The sequence below is a fragment of the Macrobrachium rosenbergii genome, chromosome 21, assembly GCF_040412425.1.
Source record: "Macrobrachium rosenbergii isolate ZJJX-2024 chromosome 21, ASM4041242v1, whole genome shotgun sequence".
NCBI lineage: Eukaryota > Metazoa > Arthropoda > Malacostraca > Decapoda > Palaemonidae > Macrobrachium > Macrobrachium rosenbergii.
The window spans coordinates 48199273-48219731 of record NC_089761.1 but is presented as its reverse complement, the minus strand read 5'-3'; the positions used below and the strand labels follow the sequence as shown (position 1 = coordinate 48219731).

Here is a 20459-nt window from a genome sequence, read left to right as displayed (position 1 = left end):
ATTTGAATGCTGAGGACGATTAACACTGAGGGGAGAGAGCAGCAAGACGTCTAAATTTGAATGCTGAGGACGATTAACACTGAGGGGAGGAGAGAAACTCTGCAGTTAAGAAAGTGTCATACGCGAAGCTTCGAGTATTGCAGAGAGAGAGCAGGTTTCCTATCATTTGAAGGTGTAAATTATACGAGGCAAGTTATGAGAAAAGAGCTTTTTTATTTCATCCACAAATTGTCACGTCCTACGTTTCAAAGCGATTTAGTCCCCTCTCCCAGATCCTCGGGGAGAACAGTGCCGTTAATGCACTTCACGCGGTACAATGCAGGCATTACTTTTTGCAGTGTCCCTAGCTGCACCTTCTTTCATTCCTATTACTGTACCTCCGTTCACATAACTTACTGTCCACCCTCTCTAAACAGCGAGGTTTTCCTCCTGTTACGCTTCCACTGTCAATTTCCGTTTCAGCTCTGAGGTTTTGCTCCTGTTACGCTTCCACTGTCAATTTCCGTTTCAGCTCTGAACGGCTTTTGTTGCGCCAGTGTCTTGGCACGCCTGAAATCTATATAAATAGATCCTTTTCATCCGTGAAACATCGAAGTGTTTTGTGCTATTTCCAAAATTATCTTACTATGCACAGCACTAAAGATACAAAAGATACACTTTCAATTATACCGCTCCTTGAAGTTTTTAATCGGAAAATGTTTGCGTCGTATAGATCTTCCTCGTCCCTCCTGAACTTGGCAAGCACGTATTAACGGCACGATCTTTTCTTCAAGGTAAAATCTGCAAAACAGTTCAATATTTTTTCAGCAGAAAAAAATGAACATTTCAACCTTAGTTTAGGTATGATTAAGAACGAAATTGTGTACATAATCGACTTCTCCATGAGATCCTTTTTTTAAAAAAAGTCATGTTGGACCAAACCATAAAACAGAAACATACAACTTCACGAACATTTCACGACTAGTATACCAGACTGGTTACAATCCTTAAAACCCCAGCTAACCCTTAATGGTATTAGAAGTTATCCCCTTCAAACGTTAAATGCTTGTTTGATAGCTGAGGACTTTTGCTGGATTTCCAACTTACACCTTAGAAGACGTTCTGTTGACGTGCTGCACACACTCCAATTAACCGATATCCAAATGATCATTTCTCTAAAGGCTGCAACTAGTAAATCCTTTCCTTGTATTTTGACACTTTAGTCAAAGGCTTTTTTTCATCTTCCATCTTGAGTATCGACGTGTCTGAAAATAAAAAGATACCGTTAAAATGAACTCGATTAACATAGCATGAGTCGCCTGAACAACATAACCTTCACGTACAGAAGAACTTTCAGGGCAGAATATAAACTATGCACTACAAATAAAGAACGGCGTCAAACTTTTATTATTTTTCACCAGGTGAAATCACCAAAGTGGACCACTGGTTTTTAAAATCCTAAATTTCCCTCCACCATAAAGATTTAGAATGCACTGTTGAAGGACAACGACGGTATCTATAATATCTTGAACAGGCCATCTAGCACAGGCTTTAATAATGTGGAAAAAAAACTAGCTAAAGTTAAAAACTGTGGTTCATAAACAAAGAGAAGCGAAAAAGCGAGGGACCAGTGTAAAGATCTAAAATTAAACAATCTATAAAGTATCTCGAGAACTTGACTGCCAGCTAAATCGGTCTAATGAAAGGAATGTCAAAGAAACAACTGATACTTGAAATAAATTCGAGTTACTCTCCCCTCATTCATCTAAACTAACTCTCCCCTCATTCATCTAAACTAGCCACATACCTTTATAATAGAGCCACTTAAATTGTCCAGAAACTTCTGAACTACTACTATGTAAAATTTTCCTAGACCCACAGGTTCAATCCCGACGGGTTATTACATCAAAGCATTCACAGTTTCATCCGATTAATTAACATTGCGAAAAAAGACTGGTACAAGGAAAAGAATTAATTTGCTTCCTCTAGCAACGGGCAAATAACATAAGGGAACAGAGGACTGTCATCCAGTCTACGTAGAAAGGGGAGATTGCTGCTAAAACAATTGTAACTGTCACTCTTTAGCCGTTATACATTGCAGAAAAAGATCACCATTTAATCACTGCTCCTAATTTGATGCATCTCAACCCAATTCTTCCCATACATGCTTTTGACCTCTGGGAATGCCCATCCTCACTGTATCCAACCTTCAGAGAATGCAGTTTGCTGCTGAAGTGATATCTAGACCAAATACTAAATGCACCGGTAAAATCTTAATGGCTCTCAGCAGTGCCGATACTTTAGTTGTTTAGACTAGCATGGCCAGCGGTAGCAACATGCTAAGTAAGAATTTTTCATGCTCGGAAATCATTAAAGGGCAACATCTGGCACAAGCCTCTGTGGGTAAGGGGTAACCCAATATTATGAGATCAAGGATAATTCAAAGCAACAAGTCTGCAAACTCTAACCGAGTTCTTAAATGGTATCGAAGGACCAACGACCTCAACATTTTGAGTATATGAAAGGACTACAATGAAATTATAAGCTTTGAAATTATAAGCTTAGCATGATGAACCCCTACAATGTCGACACTTACCAATTGTTGGACACACGAAATAAGCAGCCATCTCCAATACCTCGCTAGAGGTATGGTGATAGGCCAGAAGAAATCCTCCTTACCTCAAACCCAGTGCAACGAAAAAAAAGCAAGAATTTCGTTAAGTATATTTAGCAAACCTCTACGGATAACGCTGAAAGAAAAGGATTGGTTAATTCAACCCTATTTTTTTTGCCCTGTGCTTTAGTTCAAAAGGGTGCAAACCTTTGAGTTAACTCTTATGAAACTACATACAAAGTGAGAACAGATTCTGAACAACCTATACTCCCTTAGAAATCAGTGCAAAAAAAAAGGAAAAAAAAAAATCCGTCCAAAATTGGAGAAAAGCTCACAAATTCTTGACAGCCCAAATGAGGAATGGCGATAAAGGAGCAAGGCTCCCTTGAACATGTATGGGAAATTTCGTAAGTCAAAAAAGAAATCGAAGCTTTAGCGTTCTAAATTACCAAGGCGGCCCCATACAATACCACTGCTATTTCATATTTTTTACTTATATAAAGACTGAAATACACCAGGATATATCACTTGAAATATTTACGAAACATGCCTACATGGTTATAACTATGTTAAAATCGATCAAAAACTAAATTTTAAACTCTGACAAACCAAATTATCCGGAACATTTTTATTAATGACCAATAGCACAATACTAATGACAAACCAAATTATCCGGAACATTCTTATTAATGACCAATAGCACAATACTAATGACAAACCAAATTATCCGGAACATTTTTATTAATGACCAATAGCACAATACTAATGGCTATACCTGGAAACAGAAGGCGTAAATTCTGCTAATTAAAATCCTGACTCACCCTCCTGACGATCATAACACGTATTTGTGGGTGGGACTGTTTAGACCAGCAAATGGAGTCTGCAAACAACCGTATACTAATCTAAACATCCATTTGCTCCCGAGCTAATCCTCTTGATCCTCCTCTGATATTTCCTTCTAAGCTTCTGACCTTAATCTTAAAAGCAGTCTTTAGTTTAAATCCTGAAAGGAAGTGGATGTTTCTAAATCAGATTGTCTGCGGAAAAATAAAGTTCTTGATCTTAAATTATTTTCCACCACACACTGGTCAATCCCAACTTATTCCGGGGATTACGGAGCGAATATTTGGTCCCTGGGTTGCTGGGGTTTTCTGGTGTCCCAGTGAAGACCAAATGGCTTGTTTCATAAAAAAAAAGGCCCCCCTTTGCAGGATTAATTTTTTTTTTTTTTGCCCAAGGACCCTGGGGTGGTTGGTTATCCAAGGGGACCTGCTCACGCCCTTCAATAGAGGCCTGGAAGGGGCAGGGTACTCTTTTTTGGGGAATATTCCTCCTACCCATTTCAAAATGGGCATTTGAAGACTAAACTTATTTCATTACGCAAGCCATTTCGTATTACCTTTCATAATAACTTTCTCGTATTTGTTTGAATTATTTTTAATGATATTGCAAAACTTGTGGTGGTTGTTATTAGGCATATTGGTGGTGGGCTGATTACGTTCCAAGTACAATCATGAATTCAACAGGATTATGTACAGAAGTGTCGAAACTAACCTTTATACCTTGATTGTTCAGAGAGTTAGTTTGCTGTTACCCTAGTTTTAACTTTGAAAAGATGTTATGAGTAAACCAAATAAGGGAAATTGCCCAGCTAAATTTTCACCTCGCAGGCGCCGTCGGCTTACAAGAGCACATTCAACCAATTACATTCAAATCACGAGCCCCTCTCCAACAAAATTTTTAATAAAATTCATTATAAGAAACTATAACCTACTGAAAACTGAAAGAGGGGGCCCGTAGTTGGAGGAAATAATGGGTCATTAAAACAAAAGAGAGAGAGAGAGAGAGAGAGAGAGAGAGAGAGAGAGAGAGAGAGAGAGAGAGAGAGAGAGAGAGAGAGAGAGAGAGAGGAAATAATGGGTCATTGAGAAAGAGAGAGAGAGAGTCAAAGTCAAATTCTTTATTCCATTAAAAGGTGTAGGAAATAATGGGTCAGAGAGAGAGAGAGAGAGAGAGAGAGAGAGAGAGAGAGAGAGAGAGAGAGGTGTAGGAAATAATGGGTCATTGAGAGAGAGAGAGGTGTAGGAAATAATGGGTCATTGAGAGAGAGAGAGAAGAGAGAGAGAGAGAGAGAGAGAGAGAGAGAGAGAGAGAGAGAGAGAGAGAGAGAGAGAGAGAGAGAGAGAGAAGGTGTAGGAAATAATGGGTCATTGAGAGAGAGAGAGAGAGAGAGAGAGAGAGAGAGAGAGAGAGAGAGAGAGAGAGAGAGAGAAAGGTGTAGGAAATAATGGGTCATTGAGAGAGAGAGAGAGAGAGAGAGAGAGAGAGAGAGAGAGAGAGAGAGAGAGAGAGAGAGAGAGAGAGAGAGAAGGTGGAAATAATGGGTCATTGAGAGAGAGAGAGAGAGAGAGAGAGAGAGAGAGAGAGAGAGAGAGAGAGAGAGAGAGAGAGAGAGAGAGAGTATAGGAAATAATGGGTCACCGAGAGAGAGAGAGAGAGAGAGAGAGAGAGAGAGAGAGAGAGAGAGAGAAGGGGGGAAAGTATAGGAAATAATGGGTCATTGAGAGAGAGAGAGAGAGAGAGAGAGAGAGAGAGAGAGAGAGAGAGAGAGAGAGAGAGAGAGAGAGAGAGGGAGAAAGTTGTAGGAAATAATGGGTCATGAGAGAGAGAGAGAGAGAGAGAGAGAGAGAGAGAGAGAGAGAGAGAGAGAGGAAATAATGGAAATAATGGGTCATAGAGAGAGAGAGAGAGAGAGAGAGAGAGAGAGAAAGGGGAAGGTGCTCTCTGGAGATCTCTGGGTCTCTCGAGAGAGAGAGAGAGAGAGAGAGTAGGGGAGTTGGAGATAAGGGGTCATCATGAGAGAGAGAGAGAGAGAGAGAGAGAGAGAGGGAGAGTTGGAGAGAGAAGAGAGAGAGAGAGAGAGAGAGAGATAAGGGGTCATCATGAGAGAGAGAGAGAGAGAGAGAGAGAGAGAGAGAGAGAGAGAGAGAGAGGGGGGGGAAGGTGTAGGAAATAATGGGTCATTGAGAGCTCGAGAGAGAGAGAGAGAGAGAGAGTAGGGGAGTTGGAGATAAGGGGTCATCATGAGAGAGAGAGAGAGGGGAGTTGGAGATAAGGGGTCATCAGAGAGAGAGAGAGAGAGAGAGAGTTGGAGAGAGGGGTCAGAGAGAGAGAGAGAGAGAGAGAGAGTGTCCAGCCGCCCTTAAAATTAAACTGACCCAACGTTTAGCCAGGTGGATTCCCTGGGCCTGGATTCTAATGATTTTGACCTTTCTGTATGTCCAATTTAGGTTCTAATGAGCCAACTTTGAAGTTGGGACTTGATTTCGGCTTTGCAAAGTCATTCAAAATAGTTTTAAACCTGCAAGAAAGTTATTACCCTCGGCTCCACAATTAAGTCATCCACTCTTTCATTTGAATTCGAGACATTTTATACGTTCCACTATGTTCCATGTTGAATGGACTGAAGCCAGACTAGCATTCTCTATGGACAAGTTATAGTCCTGGTGGAACTGGTATATTACATATGAAAGACCACCAAACAATTTGTTTAACTGAGGACTAAGAAGTGATGTCACAACATCGTATTTATGGTTTATAACTGAGTAATATTCCCAAGTGAATGGTGAGAAGAGAATTTAGACTAAAGGCCAAGCGCTGGGACAACTAACTGATGATGAGAAAAACGTACATATGATTGGGAGTTGCCCGTGCTGTGTGAATCGTACCAACTATCGGCACTGTCAATTCACATTAATAAAATTTGATAGTATGGGTACGGGTCCTTATTGGTAATAGAACTGATGATAAAATCGGCAGTAGGTAATTCTAGTATTCACTCTAAAGCAGTGGTTCTTAACCTGTGGGGAATTCCCCACTGGTGGGGAATGGCGGAGTTGCCAAGTGGGGAATGACCGGTCGGACAGAAGAACCACTGTCTTGTTGTCACATTTCGTGAATTTGTTTCCACCCACAAATAATCGATAGTGCTTCAAAATTTAATGTTGACTTACTTTACAAATCACAACCATTTACAGACTGTTTTAATAACAAAAACAACCAATATATGAGGTATTGTAAGTCATGTTTGGGTAAAAGTGACAACACTGTTGGGTTTGAAATGTCAACAGCGGCTCCCCGCAAACATTGAGACACTCGTCAAGGCGAAACAAATGCAAAAGTCTCATTAACCTGTATGCGTCTAGTGTTGCATTTTTTGTATGTTTTTTATGGGCCAAATAAATTGAGAAAAAAACATAACGAATCTTTTCATGTGTATTTTATTTCCATGTGATAACTGTTTGTAAAAAATCTAATATATGCAAAAAAAATTAAAGGCCGTAAAATGGCACAAAAAAGCAAAGCGTATATTTACGTATTAAAGTTAAACACTGCATGGGTTAAACTCGAATTTGTCAATGACCGATGCTTTGGTGGGAAATGGAGAGTTGGCTCACTGAAAAGTGGGGAATTGGAGAAAAAAGGTTAAGAACCCCTGCTCTAAAGGAACAGGTCCGTATCCGTATCCGAGTCCTAGTTTTCAACCCTTTAGTCTAGGGGCAGGCACTGTCTAAAGTAGACGTCTGCAATAGTTTAGGCTAATAGAATCCGTTTTCGATATCTGCTGTAACCCATCAAAGAAAACCTTCCATCGTATACTTAAAATATTGTCGCGACTTTCGTGGCAAACCGCAATTTGAGTTAAAACTGGCATACCACATCATTGCTACCTTATACAGGTATTTCATTAACGTGGAACTTTTATCATAAACATTTTGTTATACTCTGTATATAATTAACCTTGCCTCATCGTAAGAAATCTCAAATTAAATTACGATTACCTTAAATACGTTTAATTACTGAACGATGACATTTTACTTTAGCCTACGCTTAAAAGTTAAGCTTACATGTAAAATCAAATCATGCCGTGGAATTAATTTTATGGTCGTTGTCTAAGTCTAATAAAAAAAACTTATATAACGAAAACTTGCCATCTTTGCATATTTCAGTATATTTATGACGCTAAATATCTCGTACGCATGTGTCCGAGTATCTAATGCCAAAACTTCCCGCGTACAAGTACAGACACCATGTGTATGCAACCTAGTAGTAGTACCCCCTTCCCCCTCCCCGCACCAACAGTTTTGATTCATTCAGTTTTTGTATACAAAGTCTGCTTCACCTACCATACCAAGTCTACACGAGCTGTATAGTAATGTAAATTTATTCATTCTTGTCACCACGTTCCAATTGAAGGAAGGATGACATGAAATGAACAACTTGATGGTTAATCTAAAGTGCTGTCTGGAGCAATTTCGTTAAATTTAGTAGGCACAAGATAACACGGTATTTGTAGCTATCACATATGTGCAGCTTGAGTAATGCAACCTTTATATTTTAGTATAAATCGCACTTAAAATAAAACCCTGAACGCTTTGTTGGAAACCTCAAGAATAAAACTCTCCAAAAACGTAAACAGGTTCCCTACGACAATTATTTTTTCGGTAAATCTTCGTGGGAACTACTTATGATTTTAGCCTCTACGACGTTGCTTGTTTGTCATTTCAAGTATTTGGCACGCAAACGTCACTATTTTTAGACAAGACTTCCAGTGTACAGCACTCATCCTACATTAACCTTAAGGTTTCAATGTACAGTGCTGCTGGTAACAGATCAATTTGTTGATGTACCTGCGTTAACCTCAAATTAACGCTAAACAAAATTCTACATACTGAGCTCTAAGATTGCTGGAGTCACTTGAGTGCTTACATAGACACGAAAGGCCGGTATACACACCTTCACACAACACTGTGGACAAAAGTAAATCAGGCTAGCTTTACGTATACGTGCATATCTGCTCAAAATCCGCTTCCATACTTATTAACTCATTTAAAATTCTCTCTATTAGTCTTATATTTATCAGTTGTGCCTCTCGCCAATAAGTCTGGGCAGTTTAAAAATCTCTAAAATATAGTTCATTACCAATGCACACTTACTCATGAGTTTTAATTAGTATTCAACTAAAAAAAAACGTTAATACCGACATTTCAAATAAAAATAGCGTTTTTGGAACATTATCCAAAGTGTTAAATATCTTGGTATTGGGTTGGCCGAGTTATCCAATAAATGTTCTTTAACAGGGATATTCATGTGGAGACTAAGTACTGTACAGTTTACTCAGAGCGTGTCAAGTTTGTTGTGAATGTTTACATTTTTCTCTCCTAGTCTGACTTTTGTTAACTTCAACTCAAAGTTCACTTGAAATAAAGTATTCAAACTATCCAAAATCTACCTTTCATTATCACCTACTAGAGAAAGCTGTTCCATGTTTGACATTCTCATCCAATAATTGACAAATTGTTACTTCTGTTCTGCTAATAGAACATGAAACGTCTAACCACTAAACTATGTTAAAAAACCAAATTAGGTTTTATAAAGGTAATTTTGCGCTTTCTAGTACAACAGTGAAGATACATCCTATTTTTTTTAACTGGTATTACATTTAAAACTTCATCAAATCGACTCCTACACTTTCAAGGATTTTTTTAGTTCAGTAAATCAATGACTACAGTATACTTCATTCCATCTTTAAACAACCTCATATATACTTCACTTCCTAGCATTACTGTTTCTTGTCAGGGGACCCATGGAAAACTTTCAAATTGCTATCACTCAAATTTTCAGCTATTAAAATACCCATTGTATGCTTTACCTATATCAAGTCCTTCGGTCAACTTAACTTGCTGACTGCTTTTGTTAAGTACTTCCACATTTAACGGGCTGCTCACCAAAGCACCTGAGGCCTTGCCGGCGCAATGGCAGTAAGTCTAATCAGGAGCCACTCAGTCTAATAAACCTAGAGTAATTTTACGTAGTTTCCACGATACTAAAAGTCGATCGTGTCATTTTAAACAGGACAAATCGGCTGTTACAGATAACGCTTTTATACTGAATGTAGTGCTTTATTGGGCTTATACAATTTCCTCATGGATAAGTAGCAAAGGTAAGTTTACCAAGAATCAGCAGTTCCGAAAATCTAAACTAGGAAAGGTGGCCAAAGCAAGCGTGCGCAATGATCTACGTAAAGGTGGTGGTCAGATCTTCCAGCTGTTAAGTTAAAATTTGTAATTTTTTGTAGATCATGTCAATGCTTCGTAACGATGGGGCAGGTGACTATCGAGAAACTATTTATATCAAGCATCAGTAACTAGCCTGAAGATATGATACTTTTAGACATGAGTTGGCACAGGAAACCTACGACATTCATATTGCTTAATCTAGGGCAGCAACTGTATAAAACCATACACAATGCATCCGCTATTACTTCACGTACAGCCAATTAACTTTCTCCGATTAAGCTCATGGGAAACATTAAAACTTTTTTCTACACTTTTCCGTGTAAAACTAACACATCTGCGTTTTAGTTCGTTTCACTGCTATGCAAGTCCAGTAACTCCCAAAATTTCAGTCAAAACTACTTACGAAATGCCTTCGTAGGTTGTCTTCCTACAAATCTATTCACTAAAGTAGCTTACTGTGCTTACTGTGCCCAAAGTACAACAATCGATAGTTAACACGTTGTGACCATAAATTATTTATATAGCCATAAAAGGAAAAATTAAATACTCGACTGGAGGTAGTGCTTTCGTCTAATAGACATAATCAGACTCACAATGAAATAAAAAGGACATACATTTTCTTATGAAGAACTTGGGCTTCATATACGGTCAGTTTCTTGATAACCAAGTAAATCTGATTTAAGAAGAATAGAGGGTCGACGGAAAACAGACCAGGGGTAACATTTAAATTTCGCACTTTTGTACAAGTAACATTGTATCCAGAATATTTCTTTGGTTAAGTTATCAACATGAACTACTGTGTATGCCTTTGACCAATTGATACGGTAACCAAGAACATTTTTTCAGTGTACCCTTTTGAGAAAGTTTTCGTGCTATTTTGTTCTTATACTGATGCCTTGTGGTTTTTGGCCCAAAAATAATTACATTCTGAACATCTGATACCGTGTATTACACTATCGTACATAGGGCTGTTTTTACTCATCATTTTTCTACTGTGCAGTTAAATTAAAACCAATGGTATCATATAGAAGTGACATTCACGAAAATGTAGGCAAAATATGTTGTTTATTGACTAGTCTCTGAATGGCCGTTATAAAAGATTCCCTTTGCTTTAATCATGAGGTCCAAGAAATATTTAGCATAGCATACATTAGTGGCAGTATTGTATTTTGGTTAATAACTATGTACTCAGGGCTTCATGTTCTTAGAACCTTTAGATACCTAAGAGGAAAATACATATTTTTAGAATGGCCTGAACAGAAATGAATGTTGGCAGGTTTTCTCCTTTGAAATATACAAAAAAATGCTATTTTTATAAAATTCCTGACTTCCAACAATTTACCTGAGTGTGGTTTCACTTCATATGCACTTCATAATTGCCTCTCATGCCGACGTCAGTGCTCCTGGCAGTTGTGGATGTCATGTCTATTTTCTGTGCTTCTGTTGAAACTTCTTGGATGTGATGAAACACTTCGTCTTCACAACTACATTTTCAAACTGGAATGACACCCTTGCCTGAAGTGAGCCTGTTTGTATGAAGAAAAATACATTAACAGAAAGAAACTTTAAATGAATTACAAGAAAGAATTCGTTACACATTTTTTAGGCTTAAATTCTACACTAGAACACTCGACAGAGCAAAGATAATCTCCATGTACAAATAAAAGGTCATTTACAATGCGCTCTGAGTTTGTGTCTTGACACCTAAGATTTTTGGGTCTAAAACCCTGTTAATTTTTCCAACAAACTACTGTCTACTCACATCAAAACCTTTTTCTTGACCTTTCGGTACTAACTGCATATGCAGCCTCAGTTCTGAATTCAGAAAAGTTTAACTACCCATTTCTTTTGGATTTTAATCTGCTATTTACTACAAAAATGGTTGGATTCGATTTTTAACAAATATAAAGCAACCAAACCTATGTAAAGTATAGAGTACCATAAAGTTCCTCCACTCTCAAGATCAAGCAAAACAGCAAGTAAAAACAATCTTACCATTCTGCCACCAGTAATCCTACCAATTTTGAGTCTGCTGGTTATCAGTGTCATAACTCCCTTTCTACTCACCCGTTGCAAGAAACCTTCACTACTGGATGTCGAGCTTTTTTTCCCACAACTTTTTTGCCAGAACCCAAGATACATAAATCTTGCCGAAAAAGCAAATTTGCAAAAGGTGTAGCATGACTAGTACACAGAAGCTCATCAAGCACATTTTTATAGACACTATACTAAGCATTCATTAATTATCTGTCCTTTATCATCGAAGCTCAATTTACAAATTATCGGTATTCATTACTGAATACTAAATTCGGGTCAACACGGCTGAACACACTAGTTATATTTAGAGCTACTCATCATCACCCAAAGTTGCTCTTCGACCGATGATGCTCTTCTGGTATTGCCTGTTCTCTTTTGTGTTGCCCTCAGCTGCCCTCAAGCTTATTCATCTATTCTGTTCTGCTGGTAGGAAGAGTCTGGAGGTTCACGCCTTACCACTTTTAGGGCAAGTGCCCTTGACGTCAGAAGGACCGCTTAACCTAAACCAACCAAATATGCATCCTACAGACCTTGAAAGGTTGTTCAGTCAAGTACAATTGTTCTGGCATACCTCACCAATCCAATGCAAATTACGTAGCCTACAAAACTCAACAGTATATAGTTTCAACTATAAGTCATGTCTAAAGCACTTTCTACGAAATAACTTTTATACCTAGCACCTAAACAGTATGAACTATCATCTGCGTGTCATGTCTTAAGAACTAATAAATCACTCCTTTGTGCTTGGCACCCAATCTATGCAGAATTAGCTTCCAAATTTCAAAAATAGTTGGTTAATTTTATTCAAGGCTACTACACCATGATCTAAAGTACAGAGACACCATCCATGAAAAAAATACTTTAATTTGACGGGACCTAGAAAATGGATAGTTCAGCCCTTGAAAGCTTCGGTGTATTGAATAATGAATTAAATTTACCTAGCTAGATCTTCAACAATTATTCCGAGGGTTTAGTTCTAAACAAATATTCCAGTTATACTGTAACCGCCTTATTAAAATCTGATAACGAAAACCAAATTTCTGTAAAATTTCACCAAGAAAAAACGCCCTTCTTAAATTAGCAATTTAAACTTACGACAGAGTATTTTCTTTTCGATACGTATATCACAACGCCTTTTGTTAAAGAGTTTTTTTGCTACTTACATTTCTTATGTCAATTCAGTTCCCGCGCTACTATATAAAACCTTACTTAGCTACTGGATACCTATACTAAATATATTTTGTAGTAACAATTCAAGATTTAAACGGTTATTCTATTTAGTTAATTTTCTAGCCCTCTTTTCTTTCCTAGATCTACAACTGGTAAACACACACTTATATCAAATTCCATTCCTTACTTAGTCCATTTAAGCTACAATAGATTCCACAAAATCTTATTGACGTGAATGACATCATGGTTATCTCACTTTCGTACACATCGTGCAATGCATTACAGAATTTTGTCTCAAAATGATCTCATTACAAATTACCAAGGAAGACAAGTAGGTAAACTAACCTTCAAGATCTTGTTCCACAAGGCAATTCTATCCATATTCCTGCAAACTGACAGGGGAAAAAAAGTTCGTTCGAATATTTTCACAAATTTAAAAGTAAATTTACAATTAAAACTAATAGTTTTAAGATTCTTTTGCGCTTCTATTACTGACCACAGTTATACAGAGGAGTTAAGCACAATGCAACATGTTGACAAGCCTTCAACAACTTGCAGTAAGTCAAATTCACTTAGATTTTATGTTCAAGGACTCTCCTCCCTCCTACCCACAGCCTTTGGAATGTTTTCTCTCCTTTTATTATTAACTTCCCTCCAAGACATCCGGTACTTAAGTAACCTACATTCCTCCCATTATCTCAACGGGATATTTCTTTCTACTATAAGTTAACCAGCGACACATTCAATAAAAAAAAAAACGTTGCTAAGGGTAAGGGCAATTTACAGACTGTCAGACGCTCAGTAATAATTGTCAAACAAAATACGAGGCCGTCTTACTGTGTTGAAAAACAAAAGGGTAACTGCTCTTACCAATTACAGGTAACCCAGGTTTTTTTTCCTATTACAACATGGGCAAAGTAACAAAAAGTGTCTGACTATTCAGTTGTATAATGTACTACTGCACAGTTCGAAATGAATGTTATCACTACTATTGGAAAAAGTCTAAAGTATCGGAACTAGTTATAATTAATGGACTAATATTCAACCAAAGATTAAGCCACATAATAAAGGCAAGTATTCCACAATGAACCGGTTATAATTACGGAACCTCAATTTTTTTTTAAGGAATTATATCTTCCAAAGGAATCCACTAAAGGACGTCCTCATTAGTTACCCGGTTAACACTATATCCTTTACATCGCTATCAAGTTTGTCTCTTCCAAAGTTATCCTCAGTTACAAAATGAAACATATGACGTTTACAATAAATATCGTCTGACAGACAGACTGCAAACTGGTAGCAAGGCTTTTCAGTACTTACATCATGAGGGTACATTCACTTAAAGCGAAGTTAATCCTTCCTTGAGGTAATAAGTTTAGTCAAATACGATTTCTTTATATTTGATTTATAGGCTAACATTAAGGATGAAGTACAAATGGTTTTCAATGCAACTTCCTCTCTCTCCAAAGGCTTTGAAGGGCCTTTTGTTTCCATTAGATTTTCCTTATCTCGTACATCAACGCTCGTGGAACAAGCCACTACTTTATCAACGCTACTGAAAATGATGAATCCAACTAAACTTTCTCTCCCTGCACTTCTGGTAGCCCACAAATACTAAAAAGGACATGTCTTCACGAAGACCACGCAATGCTGCCAAAACTACGCAATTGCAACAAATATGATCTTACCATAAAATCACGCATTAACGACGAGGATTCTTTGCAATCATTAATGCTGACACCCAGTCTTAATCTGAAGTGCATCCAAGATGGTTGTCTTCTTCCCGGGAATATGGTTTTAACGGCTTGCGACCAATCACAGGCGTCCATTCCCTCATCCTCTAGGCGAATAATAAAAACCGACTCCTGACTGGCTAACGTACAGACAAGGAGTCCTAAGTAGCAGAGTTTCAGTTCCAGTATGCGTTACGTCACAGCAAGTAACACTGCCACCTGTTGGTAAGAAGGTAATTTTGAAAAAATGTAACAAACGGAAAATCTTTTCAAATATTTACGAAAGATGAAGTTAATAAGCAACAATATGTTGTCCAGTTGAATCTATATACGTGTACGGTAAGAAATATAATCAATTTACTGTTTTATCGCTCTTTGGCTAGTATGACATGGGCTGAAATTTATAAAACACTGCTGACTAGTACATTTGAAAGAAACTGCACTGACTTTCTAAAAATGCCTGTTTCTTATTAAGAAAAACCATATTTGAACATCAATCTTTTTATTGAAAATGCTGAAAAATATTGATATATAATCATAGTGAGATTATCAAATCATGATAAGAATAATCAGATTTCCAGTAAAAATTATGTAGTACAAGTAATTATCATTATATGATATTGACAATAAGAAATAAAGTCATATCTGGAAGGACGGATATCACTGTTCCAGAGACAAAGTCATATTTCAGACATCGTGATGCTTTCTTGAGTAATATGGCCTAAATGAAATAAAACACACAGGAATGTAATTTTAACAATACTGAAATTAACCCCAGTCACGTCATCGAAATTTTCTCAAAATACATTCCTTAACTGCATGACAGGAAATTTATAAACCAAAATTTAATGATAGACATTTTGATATAACGAAAAAACTCCCCCTCAATAACTACATAATATAATATACATGTTATAAAGTTAGCCCTCTCTCGGAAATAGTACAGTTGATTCCACTGATGGGCAGAAGTCGGTCAAATTTCAGTATCAGCGATTAAGCATTAGTTTCACCGCGATAAACAGATCTTAAACGATCACTCCCCAATGGCTCCGGTGTTATGCAATGGGATGAGTATGTTCAACAGTAGTTGGCCTTTGATGAAATGTAATTAATAAGGTGGACACAACAAAAGTGCCGGTGCTAAGAAATAACAATAACAAGTTTGACAAAAAAAAAATATTCTGATAGAGAAATAGTGATAAACAAAACCGTACTTTAACATAGATCTAAAAACCTCTGATCCCTCTCTCAATTTTTTGCTTTTCCTGCCGTTCATTATCCAAGTCGCACTAAGAAAACGGGGCATAAACCATAAACACAATTAAAACTGAATTCAAGACAGTATCCAAAAACTTTACATTCTAGACAGAGATATGAAAGAAATTTTATACCTAAACAAAAGTTCAATAACGGTGCATCGAACCTCCAATACAGTATACCAACTGTATCTTGCATACGCTCTCGTACATAATGGATATTGCGGTCCTTACTTTTCAGAATCTGTCATACCGTATATCCAGAACTTTTAATTCCCCCCAACACCTCAAAATTATATTGTTTTCATCAAACTATTATCAATAATCCTTTCAGCGTGCCCAATCCAATCTCTCTCTCTCTCTCTCTCTCTCTCTCTCTCTCTCTCTCTCTCTCTCTCTATATATATATATATATATATATATATATATATATATATATATATATATATATATATATATATATATAATATATATATATAAAACACCAAGGAAATCAGGCAAATTCTGACTTCAGACAAGGTTATAGTAGCAAATATGAAACAGCCAATGGGTTTTAAGCCACACTTTAACCTCGATTTACTCTTAATTATAAACTCTTAAAGAGTTTTGCCTTTGATAGGCCAACATATGTAACTTAGATTTCCCTTTGAAAGAGAAATAGAAATTTAAATTATTTTAAACAAGGGTAAGAATGACACATTTTCTTTACTAGAAATTAACCATTAGTAAAAGTCAAGACTAGGTCACTGATGCAGCCCACCGTGCAAGTGATTCTGAACCTTTTTTTTTTAAAGTATACTTAATGTTCGATATGGAAGGAAATACTACAGTCGTTAAAAGCATCATTACCCATGTTTTGAGCATTACCTGACTGTTCAACTAAAGTTACCAGAGATCGTCAATGTACTACGTAGTTGCCTGCTGTCTTTCCCTTCTCTCGTAGTTGCTGTTTGCGATTTAGCTAGCCTTGTGTAAGCACCAATTCTTGCTCCTCAGAGCATTTTATAACAATTCGTTATCAAATAATACTCTTGTCATTCTCTTTTGAAATCTGCAAGTGATGTCCATTTTAATCACAGTCATAAGCAGATGGTACTTAATGAATGTAGCTATACATCTGGCACTATTATCTTATGTTTACATTCGGAATCAGAGACTGGTCAGTCGGTCAAGTGAACTGATCGGTTTAGTATTCCTTTGTTGTGCTCTAATGGCAGGCTAGCCTAGAAATCTCAAGACGTTGTTCGAGTTTCTCTTTGACAGCCTGATTTATGAAATCGTGTCATTCAAGAGGCACATCCATCCATTTAAAATGGTCATCCGATATTTCGCACACGTTAATAATCGTACGCAAAATCTTCGAATGTTAGCAGTCAGACTTGAATTTACAACGAACCTTCTGGTGATTTAAATGATACTGGAACAGTGGACTAATATACATTAAAAAAAACGTGAATTAACACTTGCCACTCACGAAGCCATACCAGTAACATCAAGGTCATCAAGAAAACTCCCAGTCGTTCATCGTTAGAAAGCATGAAGGTCGCCACCATGAGCCTCTCTTCAGCCATTCATCTTGGAGTTGGAGATAGTATCGAAACGAAATGTCTCCAGGTCAGAGTAGTTATTGTCGATGTAGCTGTAGTAAAACGGAGCGTAAACACGTAGTTATCATCTTATAAATCTTCATATTTCTCACGAAAAAACGGGAAAATCACACACTTTTCAAACTAGTCTCATTTCGCTAAGCTAACCTCACCGTGGGAACTTTTCGGGTTTTCCAATTTCTGCCGTTAATTATGTGTTGGGCGGATAGATGGCGCCAGAGTCACATGCTGGAAAAGGATACACGAAGTCGCGAACAAAGAGTTTTGTGGGAATATGATCTCTTGAACCTAAATGAATTTTTCCCAGGGTGTTAACGTCGTCTGACAACATTCCCAATTTGCGCGGGAAATCAGGTGGTCCTTTTGATTGTCAAGTTGGATTATCGTACTACAATTTTTCGTTTCGTCATACGTCATGGATTGGAATGAATGAACGCAGTCAATATAAAAGGCAGATTTGTACAGTAATTTAATGAAAATGCTGCCTTAACATGATTGGCCTAGGTCAGTAGTTTTTGAAGTTCATACTACGAACGGTGCAGATTTTGAATAATGAACAAATAAAAGATAAAAAAAAATAATGAACGTCAATATCCGGGCTTTTTGGTTTGAATCCTTGGAAATGTGCTCTTAGGGGTAGGATTCAGACTTGACCAAAAAATTCTACGTTGTTATTCAACAAAAATTAATTGACAATTTTTATGTCATTACAGTGTCACCGTTTTAATACATTTTTTTTTTCATAGAGAATCATGACAGTTTAATTGCTAGCTTGTATTTCTAATTATATCCATTTCATTATCAGTATATTCAGGGGTACATTGCGTAATGCTATTTAAAAATTTTGGTAGGCTTTATATGTGTAGTAGAACAGCATGATATATATATATATATATATATTATACTGTATATATACTATATATATGTGTATGGATGGATATACATATACATATGTGTATGTATGTATGTATATAATTTGTGCGTACAAACACACACCCACACTTACGTGCTCCAAAACGCACTATGCATAGCCTACGCTCACCCAAGCAATGAATTTTAATTGTATGTTAGGAAGGCGACTGTTGTGGTCACATCCGTGGGTAATAAGCAAATATCATTGCATTGCTGAGAATCGTTTATGAAAATCTGAGACATATATCGTTTATATATAAAATATATATATATATATATATATATATATATATATATATATATATATATATATATATATATAATGAAAACGCTGCGTAGCTGTAATCCACATTGAAATACGTTTGCATAGTCCTAACAGGAACTTTCATGAGTAATACATCTCCGGTTTAAGATTGATATCCTTTTGAGTACTTGCCGTAATATCAACAAAATAAGATGAAAATAGGTACGTAATATATGTAACTAAAAAAAATCCACAATGAAAACCGATGGTTGGCGTTGAAATGTTTCCAATAAGCGAACAGCCTTTACGAACGTTATTCGTTAATCAACAATAGGTTGAAAATTTAGCTTCTTGCTTCGAGTACTTTCCGATCAGAGGGGAGAATAATACTTGTAATCATGTTGTCCGATCAGTGAAATTAAGCAACACTGGGTGTGGCCAGTACCAGGATGAGTAATAGCCAAAAAGGCTAGCACGTTGGCAGAAGGCCCTTCAATCATCCATTGGAGAAGACGTGGGCTGAGATCTTAATTGAGGAAGTAAGTCATGTGAAAGAACGATTGATTTGAGGAAAATTGGTGTTGGCTTAGTAAAGGGGGAGGGTTTTCGGATCAGTTATTTGGTAAGGAGTAGTTATTGTTTGACAGTAAGGGGAAAACTGAACGTGATGTATCCGTAGCTTTAAAAAGCTTTTGCAAGAAGTGACCGAGGCAGTGTGGAGGGTTTTCAGAATGCGTGTTATAGAATATAAGTTGTTGACAGCGATTGTAAGTCTGTGAAAAAGTGAAACATGTATTAGAATACTCCTATATAAATGGCAAAGTGACAGGTCTAGGTTGACAATGGGTTTGATTGACGGATTGTAATTTATCTTGTGTAATGACTTCCAGGGTAAAACGGGACTGAGACTAATTTTGTCAAATTTCCAGGGCTGTAGAGTATCTCGATGGATGAGTGATGCTAAAGTCAGAGAAAAGCAGATGTGAATGCCAAGTAGTATACGAAAGTCGAGTCCTACATGGAGTGTGGAATGGTTGATGTTTGCAGGTAAATGCAGTGTATATTATTAGAGGAACTTGAAATTGTCTGCAGAAGAAATTTGAGATTGTGAGCAATGAATATTTATGTGGATGGTGTAAGAATGGAAGTTTTTTTTATTCAAATAAGTATTTTAGAGTGAAAATAATAGACGATGACAGGCTGAGAGAAAAGGTGAGGCCACAGAATAGTTGAAGCAAGAAAGCAGTTGGGTTTATGTTAAAGACTGGAAGGAGGCGTGTATTATCGAGGTCAACTCCGTAGGGGGGTGGTAGTGCTGTCAGTGCATCTCACGTGGTGCACTGTAGGCATTACCTAAGGGTCTTTACAGCTGCAACCTCTCATTTCTTTTACTGTACCTCCGTTCATACTCTCTTCCATCTGACTTTCCACCTCCTCTAAAGATTGTTTCCTAGTGCAACTGCAAGGTTTTCCTCCTGTTACACCTTCCAGACTTCTTACTGTCAATTTCCCTTTCAGCGTTGAATGACCTCGTAGGCCCCAGCGCTTGGCCTTTGGCCTGAATTCTGTGTTCTATTCTATTCCATAGAGGTCAAGTTGAAATGTATGAAGGGATTGTTGAGGCACGGCAGCTTTCCCTTATGGAAGTGAATTGTGAATGTTGAATATGAATGAGAGAATAAAGGTTAAAATGTTAAGATTAGTTGTTTGTATAGTTAATGTGGCGAAGAACTGAAAGTGTGAGAAATGTGGAGAATATGTAGAAGTGATGGTAAAGGTTAGTGTAGGTGAAAGAATGGATCAGAGCGTCTTGACTTGATTCGGTCGT

General features: G+C 37.3%; 1 protein-coding gene and 1 long non-coding RNA gene across 3 annotated transcripts in view; one reads left to right on the top strand and one right to left on the bottom strand.

Annotated features, from left to right (window-relative positions):
* Positions 1–19: 19 nt before the first annotated feature.
* Positions 20–17484, bottom strand: LOC136850163 (uncharacterized). Of its 2 annotated transcripts, XR_010856559.1 has the most exons (6): positions 17353–17484; positions 14568–14831; positions 11015–11198; positions 3415–3596; positions 1087–1244; positions 20–780 (listed from the first exon to the last, which is right to left on the bottom strand). It is a non-coding gene; the product is annotated as an uncharacterized lncRNA (long non-coding RNA). The 2 variants fall into 2 exon arrangements; XR_010856558.1 differs by lacking the exon at positions 3415–3596 and having other exon boundaries at positions 484–780.
* Uba4 (Ubiquitin-like activating enzyme 4) overlaps positions 17342–20459 on the top strand; it is a 140392-nt gene continuing 137274 nt past the window's right edge. The window contains exon 1 of the mRNA XM_067123778.1: positions 17342–17482. The gene's annotated coding sequence lies outside the window, so the exon portion shown is untranslated. The remainder of the gene's footprint in view (positions 17483–20459) is intronic.